This window comes from Pelmatolapia mariae, linkage group LG13 (assembly GCF_036321145.2).
Source record: "Pelmatolapia mariae isolate MD_Pm_ZW linkage group LG13, Pm_UMD_F_2, whole genome shotgun sequence".
Lineage (NCBI taxonomy): Eukaryota > Metazoa > Chordata > Actinopteri > Cichliformes > Cichlidae > Pelmatolapia > Pelmatolapia mariae.
The window spans coordinates 33,154,324-33,170,068 of record NC_086238.1 but is presented as its reverse complement, the minus strand read 5'-3'; positions in this window follow the sequence as shown (position 1 = coordinate 33,170,068).

Genomic DNA, 15,745 nt, shown 5'->3' with positions numbered 1-15,745 from the left:
TGCTGTGAATGATTAACTTATCATTTGTGAAATTACAGCTTTTAAACAAGGAATAACTCAAATAAAGAAAACAAAATTAAACCAGGAAAACTCCAACGCCAATCAACCGTCTCTATAGCATCTGAAGTCATGTTTAAAGAATGTACATTATCTGGTATTTAGGTGCAGCATGTGGTGTTGAATAAGACGCACAATCCTCCTTTCTCAGCCAGGATCATGTGCAGTGCTACACGATGTTGCATTACAGCAATTCTGAGAGCATCTATTTCTTGGTTTTGTCCCTCGTTGACCTTTCAGGATGCTTTGAGAAACAAGCCGAATCTATAGTCCAGTATCTCACTTCTGAGAGGACGTTTTTCCAACTCCTGCCCACAGGAAGAGTGAGTTGAGCACCTTTTGTCCAGTTGTCCAGATTTTGAATTCTTCAGGTACGTCGGTTTCCCAGATTGAGTCATGTGGTCTGGCTGTTGAAGTTGAGCGTTTCTTCCTGGATGAGGATGAGGATGTTGTTGTTGTTGTTGTGCACTTTACAAAAGTCATTCTGAAGGTGTGATCGGAGATCAGAATTAGTGCACATGTTCCAGGGTGTTTCCCATAAATGGTTGTGTTTAATATGCTCGACATGTGCGAGCAGACGTAACAGTCTTTCTCTGTGATCGTCCATCTTCTCTGTCTGCCTCGTGGCTCAGCTGCTGTTGGCATCAGCTGGGGTCCTGTAAGGGTGAGCTTTGTAGTCAAGGTAACCAGGAGGGTTACCCTTCACACCTACACCTGGCTGCCTAAAGTTGATCGGATAGAGATTGGAGTGTGGGCTTACCCGACGGGGGCCCAAGAACGCACTTACCACCCTCACCCCCGAAACAACCAAGCGTAGGCGCTTCCTCCTTGGTGTCGGGGCTTCCCGGGACCTCAGCCTTTTTGCATTGGCTCTGATGTATCCAGGAGGGTCTCTCTGCAGTTTTACAGGCTGTGGGTGTTGTCAATAACACTTTGTATTGGCCCTCCAAATGGGGTAAACTCCAATTTTTCCTCTGGAGCACCCCTTTCGCCTGGTTTCAACCTGCAAGAGACTGGAGAAGAGTCTTACGGCAGTTTATTGTTCAAAACAATATCCTTATTTTCTAGTAGTTTTGCCATCCATTCTGCCAGAGTTGTTTCTCTGACACAATTGTCTAAAGGTTCACTTTTTGCAACTGAGATTGCATCTGCTTTTTTCACTGGATAAATCTCTGGCCATTTTGAGAATACGTCGATAATCACTAGAGCGTATTTTGAGCCTTGACTTTCACTTAATTCAATAAAGTCCATGTGAATGGTGTAAAATGGATGAGGTGGGGTGGGGAAATGTCCTCTTATTATCCTCAGATTGCCTTGTGAATTGTGTTTTTGACAGATCATGCATGTCCTCACAAATTCCTTTGCTGAAATTTCAAAATTTAGAGTATAAAAGTGTATGTTTATGACTTGGACCATCCCTCCCGTTGAAACATGGCTTAACCCCGTGGGTCACTAATGCTGCTGTTCTGTGCAGGGACTTGTAAGGTTTTCCTTCACAAGTCATCAGATCAGTTTCTAGTTGTGCTCCACACTTTAACCATTTCTTCTGTTCTGTAGTTGGTGCGGCTTTTTGTTCATCTTTAAGTACATCAAGTGGTATTTGCATAGAGGACGCAGACATTAATGTGTCTACAGTTTGCTGTGCGGCTAACTTAGCTGCTTGATCTGCAAAGTTATTGCCTTTAGTTATTTCTGATTTATCTTTCTGATGTGCAGCAAAGTGATGTACTGCTAAAAAAACATACTGACTGTCAGTATATATATTTATGTCTTGGCCTGCGTGCAATTTACATGCACGTATGACTGCTGTGAGTTCTGCACTCTGAGCAGAGTGGGAGGATGTTAGCGGTTTCGCTTCTAAAACTCTGTTTGCTGTAGTTACTGCATAGCCGACGCAGTTTCATCCTAGGCTCTTTTTAGACGCTGAGCCGTCTACAAAAATGTCGGTGAAACCAGCTTGTGGGTACTGTGAATGTCAACACGTGGCTTTGTCTCCTCATCTAATTTTTTCATACAGCAGTGTGGATGACCTTCTTCGGGTGAGGCCAAAAGTGTGCTCGGGTTCAACTGACCGCACTTCTCGATTCTAATGTGTGATTGTGACAATAAGATTCCAACATATGAGAGCTGTCTTGCATGTATCAGGTAAGAGAAATTGGCTTAGATTAAAATTGAAGTCACCGCGTGTGGTACTCTAATAATCAAAGTGTGCTCTAAAACAATGTCAGGCAATGCTAAACTATATTCATTTGTAATACTAGTTTCAAGTTACTGAATGCTTCTTCTGTTTCATTTCTTTGTAGATGCAACACTACATTTTTACTTAAGGCATTTTAGGCAATTCCTATTTTTCAAAGAATTCATACATCTCACACATCTTACATATTTCAAACTTTTAAGCTAGGATTAAAAACTTTGCATTACTTACAGCTCATAGCTCACAGCTCTAAAACTAGACATTAGTAAATCATATGCCTAATCATTATGTGTCATTGTGATCCACAAGTATGATCACAAATTTGTTTTTCAAACCAACAAAACAAACAAACAAAAACAAAAATCAAATTGCCGATGGTGTGAACGCTTTACGCACATGAGTCAGGACACAAAAAGAAAAAAAGAAAAAGCTGCTGTCAGAAACAAAGCAGAAGTGTGAGGAAAAAAACTGAGCTCACAGACAGCTGCATGTGTGAGCTTTAATATGCAGCTTCTGCTCTAAAAGACAAATAACAATAAAAAATGTGTAACTTGCTCATCAGCTTGGTAGTGCCCACATATTTAATTCAGCTTCTCAAACCTGTAGCTTTAGCTGTTGTATACAGGGTTTGGCTTAGTAGTTGTTAGTATAGGTGTGCTCTATATCTCAACAATTTCTCATCTAGGATGACAGGTTATCAATCAGGTCAAGTGTCTCTATGCACCTGATTACTTTAGGTATATTCCTTATTTTCTTCATTTCATATATCATTGTACTGAGTTTGAGCAAACCTTAAGCTTGAATCTGACTACTTTTAACAATTATCCACCTCACATCATAACTGACTGAGGTGCCTCTTCTTATTAATAGTATGTCATTATTAATGTTATTATTGTTTTTTTTTATAACAGCAGTAGCATATTACAATATTTTATTAGTACATTACAATATTTTATCAGTATATTACAATATACCAATATACTACTAATATACAATAGTTTATTATTTTATATTTTATTATGTATCCATCAGGGGCTGGGGGTGATCTGCAGCTTCACCCCCTCCCAAGCTGGAGACATTTACCTTTTCACACACTTTCCTTGGCTGAACAATGACACAGCCTTAATATACCTTATGCATCTCTCTATTTTATTTAATATTTTTCGTGTGAATTATCTGCTTTCATTCATGCTATTCATTCTGGGCATGGTTGTCTATCCAATTTTGTTTCATTTGTTAATACCAATCTACAGGTTGTTATCCTTCCTATTATTAGTTTAAATACAGTAGAGATAAGCTCTAATTTAATTTAACCTTTTTTTTTTTATTCCACTTCATTCCTCTTGTATTTATATGTATTCAGTTGGGTCTGTATCCAGCCCTTGTTTAAACTTTGATCTCTAATCTTTTACTTGATGATGGATTATTGTGTTCTTCCTAGTCTGAACTGCTTCTTTGTTTCTTACAGTCACGTACAAAATGTGTCTCTTTTTCACACCTCCAGCATGCAGTCTTAAAGCCACTTTTTGGTGTGTGTATAGGCCTACCTATACCTCTTGCTGTTCCACTATGCATTCCTCTGTCTTTCTTTTGGACTAGTCCTACTCTGGTTTGTTGTTTTTCTAACATTTCTCATCAGGTGTTATTTTTGCTTGTTTATTCTCCATTCTCAAGGATTTTGCTGGGCTGTCACTGGCACGCTTGACTTCAGGGTGGTGGCTGACACGCCCTTCTACTCCGCGCACGGAGCGGTGTCAGTTTTATGAGGCGGAACTCAACCTTTCCCTTTTGTCGCCAGTACGTGAGCCTCAGCAAAGAAAACAATAAAAAAAACAAAAAACAATGGAAGTAGTTCAGCAGCGTATTGTGCTGTAAAATCAATTTACTTCCAGAACACATATACATACACACAGATAGACATTTGCGCGCTAATTTGTCACGAAGTATTTCACGGTCACTTCTAAAACCACTCTAAACACATTTCCTTGTGGTGAACTTAAACCTTATTTGTCACGAGGTATTTGACGGCAACCTCTAGAACCAATCTAAACTTAGTTCCTTCCGGCGAACTCAACCTATTTCACGAGTTTCACGAAGTAATTGCGGCTTCTTCTAACCTATTTTACGCGTATCACGAAGTAATTCCGGCTACAACAAACCTATTTTGCGCATTCTTCTAAACCCTTCCGGCGGTTTAAAACCAACAGTGTTTTCTCACCCTCAGTCGTCTTTTGCTGGTTGTGAGTCATCTGGTTGGATCCCAACGTCGTGGACCAGAACTATTACACCGGCCTGGACCCGAATTTTTCTTACGTCCCAGGTCTTTCACCTCTACCTGGAGAGGGCTGTCGACAGACTTCGGTGCTGGCTTTTCACGGCGTCAGATTACAGCAGTCAGACCTTGCATTGGAGTCACAGAAACGTGTCTGTTGTTTCCATCGCTAGGCTCGAAGGACCAATTTAAATGACAGGGGATTTCTTTAAATCACCTTGCCGTTCTTCAGCTAAGACATCTGAGTTAGAAAACACAAACACTGCAGTTCTTTCACTCGCGAGGACGGTCACAGAGCGCTCGCACAGGAGACACTCATGGACTCGCGCTTTGTCACCGTCTGCATTCTTTATGTATACAAGATTGTTCTGTGTGTGTGTGTGTGTTACAAAGATAACAACGTCACTCAGAGCAGCGGGTTTCTCCCTTTTCTACATCTGTGTGTTCTTGTAAAAAGAGCTGAGGTTTCACTTCTCTACATCTAAATGTTCTCTGAATACAGGAAGCGGTTATTTGCTGAATGGGTTCATCACACAAGTTACTAGGTGAAAAGTCATGTAGACATATGGTTTGCTTAGTGATACATAAAAGAATACATTTCATGTAGCTGATAACACTATATAAAAACAATTTTCCTTTGACACACACCGTGCGCAGAGGTGGGCTTGAACCACATGAAGTAAATAAGCAGCTTCTTAAACAGTTTTACAGAGGCTGCTGGGATGATAACTTGCTAATGGAGTTGCAGTTGGAGCTAAAGCATAAGGAGCCACCCACGTATGCAGAGCTATTGCTTCTCCTGCGTACTTCAGAAAACTGCCAAGAAGTTAAAAGCACACGAATGAAGAAACACTTTAGCGCCACAAAACCAAAAGCAGTGTCTCATGAACAGATGGTCACTGAAACAAATGCAGATGTTTATCCATCAAAGTCAGATAGTCTAGAAGAACTCAAAAAACAAGTTGCCGATCTAAAAAGCCAATTAGCTGCCGTCGTGAAGCCAAAGAAACAAGCAACACTGAAGACAGTTCGAACAAGGAAACCTGAAAATAAAAAACCTGACCATGCCAAACCTGAAAACTCACCTCCACCCAGCCGCCCCAGTACTAGGCCCAAGCCCTGGTATTGCTTCTGCTGTGGGGAAGATGGACATATAGTAGCCACTTGTGAGTCAGAGCCCAATCCTGCCCTTGTAGTTGCAAAACGAAAGGAACTAAGAGTGAGAAGGCAGATATGGGACAGGCAGAATGACCAGCTTTCTTTAAACTAAATTCTGCCTCCGTTGCGGGACAAATGGAGGCTGATGCTTTGTTAACCCGTCCCACCCAGGTTAAACAAAAAGCTTCACCTAAAAAGTGTGCCAGCCTAAAGTCACACACAAGAACAGATTCCTTTGACCTTCCTAAAGGTCTAATTGGTACAAAGAGTACTGCACAAGTGAAAGTTAATGGTCACACAGTGAGTTGTTTGCTAGATACTGGTTCCCAGGTGACTACAGTCCCCGAGTCCTACTATCGTCTGCATTTGTCCTCTCATGAGATTGGCACCCTCAACTTTTGAGGGTGCCAACGGTCAGTCTGTGCCTTACTTAGGCTACATTGAACTGCATGTCACTTTCCCAAAAGACTTCCTTGGCATTGAAGCTGAAGTTGTCCCCGATGTGCGCACAGCTTCTCGGTCCTTAGTGCTAATTGGGACAAACACATTAGATGTACTTTATGAGCTGTACTCTGACGCATGCCATGAACTGCAGCTGAACCTGCCATATGGCTATAGGGCAGTTCTAAAAGTTCTTGAATCACGACACAAACAGTCCAAAGACAGTAGTCTTGGTTTAGTGACGATGCACAACAAAGAGCCACAGTTGATTCCAGCAGGCCAAACTGTTGTTCTAGATGGTGATGTAGCTGTGTCAGCCGGTTATGGTGAAAAGTCCGTCTTGTTAGAGTATCCACGAATGTCAGCCTTACCTGGTGACATCCTTGTGAAACCTTGTCTCATAGACCTACCTGAACGAGCACCTTACTTTGTTCCAGTTATACTTACCAATGAATCCGAACATGGTGTGACAATCCCTCTAAATTGTGTCATCGGAGAAGTCAGTGCATATCAAAGAGTTCTATCTCACGAACACTCAGTGAGAACTCCAAGATCCCGAACTGAGCAGAAGTCAAATGTAACATATAACTTTGACTCTTCCCCTATTAGCGCTGAATGGAAGGAGCGCGTAACTGAAAAGCTAAGCCATATGCCCGAAGTGTTTGCACAAAATGATCTCGACTTTGGAAAAACGGATCAAGTGAAACATGCAATCAGATTGTCAGATGAAACACCGTTCAAGCGTAGAGCACGTCCCATACATCCGAACGACCTGGAAGCAGTCCGTAAGCACCTCAAAGAACTGCAAGAAACTGGCGTGATCAGGGAATCTACCTCCCCTTTCTCTTCACCCATTGTAGTCGTGCGGAAGAAAAATGGTGAAGTCCGCCTCTGTATCGACTACAGAAAGCTTAACGCACAGACTATAAAAGATGCTTACGCTCTCCCCAATTTGGAGGAAACGTTTTCCACCTTGATCAGGTCACAATGGTTCTCTGTCCAGGATTTAAAATCGGGGTATTACCAAATTGAGATGGAGGAGCTGGACAAACCCAAGACGGGGTTCGTGTGTCCCATCTGCTTTTGGGAATTTAATAGAATGCCCCAAGGCATTACAAACGCCCCCAGCACATTCCAACGGCTCATGGAAAAATGTATGGGCAACATGAACCTGCGTGAAGTGATCGTGTTTCTTGATGACATCATTGTATTCTCCAAGACACTTGAAGAACATGAGGCTTGCTTAATGAAAGTTCTTGATCGCCTGAAAGAATATGGGCTCAAACTCTCCCCCGAAAAATGCAAGTTTTTCCAAACTTCTGTCAGATATCTTGGGCACATTGTGTCCAGCAAGGGAGTGGAGACTGACCCTGAAAAGGTGGAAGCCTTAAGTACCTGGCCTGTGCCCCGTGATCTTAAACAGCTCCGCTCATTCTTAGGCTTTTCAGGGTACTACAGGCGGTTCATTAAGAACTATTCGAGTATCGTTAAGCCCCTCACTGACTTAACATCAGGCTACCCTCCATTGCGCAAAAGCACAAAGCCTAAAGCTAAGTCTGTCCAGTACCATGACCCCAAGACACCTTTCGGCGAGCGATGGACTCCCTCTTGTGATCTTGCTTTCAAAACCATCATTGAGAAGCTCAGTACTGCGCCTGTATTGGGTTTTGCTGACCCTAAACTGCCATATATGCTCCATACCGACGCCAGCACTACAGGGCTTGGCGCCGCGCTCTATCAAGAGCAGAATGGCCAGACCAGGGTAATAGCTTATGCAAGCCGTGGGTTGTCTAGGAGTGAATCTCGTTATCCCGCCGATAAGTTATAGTTTTTAGCCTTGAAGTGGGCAGTGACGGAGAAGTTTGCAGATTACTTATATGGAAATCAGTGTACTGTCATAACAGACAGTAATCCTCTGACGTACATATTAACTACTGCTAAGATGGATGCCATGAGTTACAGATGGTTAGCTGCCCTGTCAACGTTTAGCTTTAAGCTCCAGTACAGAGCAGGCAAGCTTAACTCAGGTGCAGATGGCCTTTCTAGACGGCCACATGGCGAGTTGCTTAACGACGCAGTGTCCCAAAAAGAGCTCGACCACATACAGCAGTTCACACAAACTCACCTGTCCCTACCTGACAGCAGTTTAAGTCCTGAAGTAGTGTCTACTATATGTGAGAAACACCTTGTATGCAGCTCTCAAAATGACACCATCCCTTTGGTTCACTCGCTAGCCATTTCTGCAGCTGCCATTCCAGGTGACTTTGTCAATGAAAATGACTGTGGTGGTCTTCCTGTTATACCCCATATGTTCCCTGAACAGATCACAAACGAACAAAGAACAGACCCTTGTCTGATGGAAGTCATTGCACAAATTGAAACTGGAGAAAAGGTCCCACCAACTGGGCGAGCTAAACTTCCTGATATCAACCTTCTACTCCGAGAGTTCAATCGATTGGAGATGCACAATAACATCCTGTACCGAACTCGCCGAGATGGAGGAGATGTTACTTACCAGCTTGTCTTACCTGAACAGCTCCGTGACTCAGTCTTCCAAAGCCTCCACTGTGACATGGGCCACTTAGGCACTGAGCGTACCTTAGATCTTGCCCAAACAAGGTTCTATTGGCCTCACATGGCAGCATATATAGAACATAAGATCAAAACATGCAACCGCGGTGTAAGACGCAAAACTCCTCCAGAAAAAGCAGCCCCACTTGTGAATATCAAATCCAGCAGACCCCTCGAATTAGTCTGCATGGACTTCCTGTCCATTGAGCCTGATTGAAGTAATGTGAAGGATGTGCTTGTATTAACCGATCATTTCACGAAATATTCATTAGCCATCCCTACCAGCAATCGGAAAGCTCAGACCGTTGCAAAAGCCCTTGGGACAACTTCATAGTCCACTATGGGATACCCGAACGCTAGCATAGCGATCAAGGTCCCGACTTCAAGTCCCACATTATCCAAGAGCTTTGCAAGATCATGGGCATTCGCAATATCCGGACAACACTCTATCACCCCAGAGGGAACCCGGTAGAATGTTTCAATAGAATGTTACTAAGTATGCTAGGTACTCTTGAGGAAAAGGACAAAACTCAGTTGCACAACTATGTCAAACCACTCGTTCATGCGTACAATTGTACGAAAAATGATACAACTGGTTTTGCCCCATATGAGTCAATGTTTGGCCGTCAGCCAAGATTACCAATCGATCTAGCATTTGGGCTGCCCTTTAACAATAAAAGTTTTAAGTCGCATTCTCAGTACATAACAAAACTAAAGGCAACTCTACAAGAGACCTACAAACTAGCAACAGACCATGCTAACAAAATAGCAGAAAGAAACAAAACAAGGTTTGATATGCGAGTGAAACCCTCAAAACTAGAGCCAGGTGACAGAGTTTTGGTGCGCGCCGTCCGTCTCAGAGGCAAGCACAAGCTAGCCGACAAGTGGGAGACTGATATTCACGTTGTGGTGAACCAAGCAGGTGACTTGCCCGTCTACAGTATAAAACCCCTAACGAAAGAGGGCCCAGTCCGCACAGTCCACTGCGATCTCTTGCTCCCTTGTGGTTTTCTTGCCCCTGTTGAGGAGAAACCTGTCCAACCAACTCATGTACGCAAACCAAAAACAAGGCAATCACCTAAACAACATGGGGAATGTGATCATTCAGAATTGGAAGATGAGGATGTCTGTTGGTTCAGAGAGGAACCTATTCAAGAGCCCATAAAGGTCACTCGAGTCTATGAGATTCCCCAGCCAAAGACACACCCTTACGATCAGAAGCATGCTGAAACTCACTTGCCCGGAGGAGATAACTTACATGAACATGACAACTTGCCTAGAAGTGACAACTTACATGAACGTGACAACTTGTCTGGAGGTGACAATTTAACCGGATGTGACAACTTACCTGAATGTGGAAATCCACTTGGATGTGGAAGCCTAGAGGAGAGTGAAACCATGGTGGAACACTCAAACACTGATAATGAATGCGAGAGTGACACTAACTTACCTGATGGACCTGCCTGTGATGGGCCAGTGAAAGAAGACAACTCAAATGATAATCAAGCAAACTCAAGTCAGTCAAATACTGACAGTGAAGCCGCAGCGACTATAAGGTGCTCAGAGAGAACAAGAACCCAACCAGAACGACTACAATATAGTCAGTTGGGAAATCCCCTCGTTTCCATTGCCCAGTCCCTGTTTCAAGGTCTAAGCCTGGCTTTTACCAGTGCCTTGACAGAACAAGATTCTGTGGTCATCCCCAGGAATGCTGGTTCCCCTGTCATTACCGTTTAGCTATCCCATGCAAAGGGACTTGCATGATTCTAAGGGGGGATAGTGTAACCCAGTGTTAAAAACGGGATTAAAAGCAAAATTATTAATACTCTTTTGATTAAAATACTAATTTCATAATGGTAATAAATACTGATAAAAAGCATGTAAACATAAGTTTAACTAATATGTACGTATGTATATGTAATATATAAATGGTGTGGGGGCAGGACTTAGTCCTGTGGAGTGTGTTTGTTAGATCCACTGAGCGACCAATCATTGGCTGGTCTGACCCTCCCCCAGTCTGTGTGCGCTGCTCAGACACCTGTGTGTGCCTTCGTGTGCCAGTCAGATACGCCAGAGACACAGACGGTGAAAGATCCGTTTACCCGTGCGGCGAAGAAGCTAGCTGGATAGTGAAAGTCCTTTTTTCGGCGAGAATAATAAGAGTGATACCGTATTCTAGAGGCCGTGAGCCAGCGTGAGCACTGTGAAGCCCCGTGTAGCATTTGTTGCTTCACATGGTAAGTCCCAGGCAGTACATGTGCGCTAGCATAGCATGCTACTTGCCGCTAGCTCCGATGCTAAGTTCCGCTAGCCATTTTGCAATGAAAGTGCCCTTTCCGAGGCTAAAGCAATTAGCACTGAGTCTGCTGCACTTTATACGAAATGTTCTTTAAAGGTTCATGTCACATTACTGTGGTATTGATGTATAATGTATGGTTTTGTGCGAAGTTGTTATGTTAGCACATGTTCACTTTTCTCATGGTGCTAATTATAGTTCTGCAACGTGAAAGCAACGTGAAATTAAATGCCTTCACCTGCACTTTACTTAGTAGAAACTTGATAAGTCTCAAGCCAATGTGTATTTTAATGCACTGCTGAGCTATTTTGTATTATTTTAAATGTGTGTTTCCTATGCACTTTTTCCCTTTGAAATTAGAATAATTTGTTGTACAACATAGAATGTTTTGAAAGAAATTTAGAAGCACTACAAGCAACTAGTAGTAATAATAAGTTACAGACATGATAGCTTAAATGCTGAACTACTGTGTTCTGGCCTGGTCCGCAGGTCAGGTTTTTTTCCTTTGCTTATTTGGATTGGATTGGTTTTGAGGACATGAGAAGAATCGAGGATCCCTTTTCCAGTACTGGATGGCGAGCCCAGCCCAAAGAGCCAGATGAACTGGTAGATTGTAACCCGACTGGTTACAAACACACTGAGTGACTATTGAACATTGACAGACTGAAATTGACTTTAAAAAAAGGACACAAAAGACAATATATCCTTGGGTCGACCATTTGTGGGGTTTATTTTATTTTATTTTGTTTTCAAGAAGCGTGCTCTACCTTTGTTAAATGTGCACAACCTGCTAAACTTTAATAATTGTCAATAAATGCAATTGTGTTTTCTACACCTACTGCGTACAAGTCCTCTGTTGTCACACACCCTTGGCTCCTACGAATCTAGAACCTGTCTGATCTGGCCCATATTTCCCTTCTGTCCTCGTACTGTGGTTAAAGGTAACTACACTGCCCATACTACATGCAAAGAAGGCAAGAAGTAGCACTAACAGGTCTTACATGCCCATTACTAGTATTGCACCACCAGTGTTACAATCACATAAATTATGTTCATTATAATTTGCTGAGACTCTCTAACCTAACCAGTGACGCCATGGAAGGGTTCGCAGAAGAATTGGGTCCGACCTCTTTGATGGGAGTGCAAAATCGAATGGCCCTTGACATGTTGTTGGCGGAGAAGGGGGGCGTATGTGCAATGTTTGGAGACATGTGCTGCACCTTCATCCCCAATAACACTGCTCCAGATGGATCAGTAACTCGAGCCCTGGAGGGCCTTAAAACTCTGTCTAAAACCATGCATGAGCACTCAGGAATTGACAACCCGCTGGAGAGTTGGATGGCATCCGTGTTTGGACAATGGAAAGGTTTGGCTATATCTGCAATGCTCGCAACATTCTTAGGGTTACTGGTCACCTGTGGTTGTTGTCTCATTCCTTGTGCCAGAGGATTGTTGGTAAAGGTAATAACGAGGGCAGTGGACCCCGGAGCGGTGGTTCCGGTGTTTCAGTGTCCACTGATAACCTCTGTAGTAACTGAGGGGGCTGAGGAGTGACACAACACCAGGTGTGGTGAGCTTCCAAAAGAAAGCTCAAGAGAGGGAATGTGGAGATACAGAAATTATTTTATTGCTACAATATAACCTGCATTATTAACAGTGCCGTAATAATATACCTTACAGCACTGATATTGTATTAAAGATGTTTGCCATCATATTAACCTTTATTACAGCTGCAGCCATAATCATTTTATACACACATTGCATTTTTGTGCTCATTCAGAGTTGATGTTCAGTCTATTAAAGGTTTTAAGCTTTGTGAAGCGCTATGTCTTCACAATCTATTCTGTAAGTGACTGGAGCATAGAAGGACTGCATACACGCTTGAAATTCATTTAGCTTCTAACTGCATTTTAGTTTACTTGGCAACAGATGACAGAGGACCCGTCAAGAGAAGTACCAGCCCCAAGAACCTTCTGGGCTTCAAACTTATTGCCTTACATGGAAGGTGTTAACTAAAGAGGAACTGTCTGTAAATTTAAAGATGTACCATTTACTGTAATCAACGTCTTTGATCTGTAATTGACTCCATGAATGGGGCGTTATCCCTGTTGCTTTAAAAGTATTCTCAAATGTATTTTTAGCAGAAAACGTGTGCTAATGTGATGTTGCCATACTTCTTCTCCTGTGTGTGTTTTAATAAACTCATCGTTTGATTGCACTCACCTCTGTACTTCCTGTTTTACTTTGACAGTCTCCCCTCAGTGTTGCGTTTATTCCTGCCATGTCTTGTTATGATTATCAGTGTCACCTGTGTTCCCCGTGTGCTCCCACTTCCCTCGTTAACCCTCTGTGTATTTATGTCTGCTTCTCACTCAGTTCTGGGTCGCATTCTCCCTCATTCATGGCCGTGTGTTTCTCTGTGTACTAGTGTATTGTTTCCCATCACAACAGAGACGTATTGATATGTGACATCACATCAGCGACGCGAATCTGGCATTGATATTTGACATCACAGTAGACAGGCGATTATGGCATTGATATTTGACATCACAATAGAGAGGCAAATCTGGCATTGATATTTGTTTTCACAATAGAGAGGCGAATCTGGCATTGAAATGTGACATCACAGCAGAGACTCGAGTCTGGTATTGATATGTGACATCACAATAGAGAGGCGAATCTGGTATTGATATTTGACATCACAACAGAGAGGCGAATCTGGCATTGATATGTGACATCACAGCAGATACGCGAGTCTAGTATTCATATGTGACATCACATCAGCGACGCGAATCTGGCATTGATATTTGACATCACAGTAGAGAGGCGATTATGGTATTGATATGTGACATCAGAATAGAGAGGCAAATCTGGCATTGATATTTGTTTTCACAATAGAGAGGCAAATCTGGCATTGAAATTTGACATCACAACAGAGAGGCGAATCTGGCATTGATAATTGACATCACAGCAGAGATGAGATTCTGGTATTGATATTTGACATCACAACAGAGAGGCGAATCTGGCATTGATATGTGACATCACAGCAGAGAGGCGAATCTGGCATTGATATTTAACGTCACAATACAGAGGCTAATCTGGCATTGATATTTGAGATCACAATATAGAGGAGAATCTGGTACTAATATTTGACTTCACAATAGAGTTTCAGTTTTAGTTTCAGTTTCACTTTTATTTCTATAGCACATTTAAAAGACCCAGGTACATCATAGTGCTTCACAGACGAGTCGCATTTCGGGGTTACAGCAGTAAAGGAGCAGGAAAATACAATTATCAACAAAAGAAAATACAGTTATAAGATGGTGATGTGGCAACAAGCATGAACCCGGGAAAAGTTAAAAACTAAGTTTTTTGGAAGGCAGGATTAAACAGGTGGGTTTTTAAACGTGATTTAAAGGTTTGGATGGATTCCAACGCACGGACATCAATCGGCAAGCTGTTCCAGAGTTTTGGTGAGGCAAAAGCAACAGGTCGATCCCCCCTACTCTTCCATTGAGAGATTGGTTGCATTAAGAGCCCCTGGTTAGAGGATCTGAGTGCCCCCCGTGGGGATGTATATGTCAAGGAGGTCGATTAAGTAGCTGGGTGCCAGGTTATTTAAAATTTTAAAAGTGTATAAAAGGATTTTAAAAATGATACGGTATTTGACGGGGAGCCAACGAAGGTTGGCGAGGATGGGTGTGATAAGGTCATGTCTTCTGCTGCCGCTTAAAAGGCGTGCTGCAGCATACTGGACTAGTTGCAGGCATTGGATGAGTGAAAGTTGGAGGCCTAAATAAAGAGAATTACAGTAGTCCAATCTCGAAGTAACAAGAGCATGAATGAGCTTTTCAAGGTCTTTATGTCGTAAGTAGGGCATTGCTTTAGACATTTGACATCACAGCTGGTTTTCACCACTGCAGCCACTTGCTTGTCTAATTTGAGAGAACTATGCAGCACTACTCCAAGGTTTCTGACAGTAAACGAAAGATGACTGGCATAGGATCCCAAGGTATCCGTTAGCTGTTTCAAGGGGATGTGACTGTCAAAGATGATAATTTCTGTTTTGTTTTCATTAAGGGTGAGAGAGTTGTGCAGTAGCCAGTCTCTAATATAACGCAGGCAGTTGAACAACGGCAATAGCGGGGACTGGAGATCCATATCCAGAGGAAAATAGATTTGGAAATCATGCATATAACAGTGGAAAGAAATATTATGATTTCTGAATAGAGAGGGGCGAATCTGGAATTGATATTTGACATCACAATAGAGAGGCGAATCTGGCATTGATGTTTGCTTTCACAACAGATAGGCGAATCTGGTATTAATATTTGTTTTCACAATAGAGAGGCCAATCTGGCATTTATATGTGACATCACAATAGAGAGGTTCGTTTGACATTGATATGTGACATCACAATAGAGAGGTGAATCTGGCATCGATATTCAACATCAATGTAGAGATTCTGGTCTGGCATTGATATATGAATTCACAATAGAGAGGTGAATCTGGCATTGATATGTGACATCACCATAGAGAGGTTAATCTGGCATTGATATGTGACATCACAATAGAGAGGTTCGTTTGACATCGATATGTGACATCACAATAGAGAGGTGTGTTGTGGGATTTCTCTTTAGTGTATTGTCCTTTAACGTATTGAAATGCTTTCATGTTACTTAGTTTAGTATGTCTATTTCACACCTCATTCACGCTGGGAAACAGACGGTGAGAAACTGCTCAATGTCTCCCA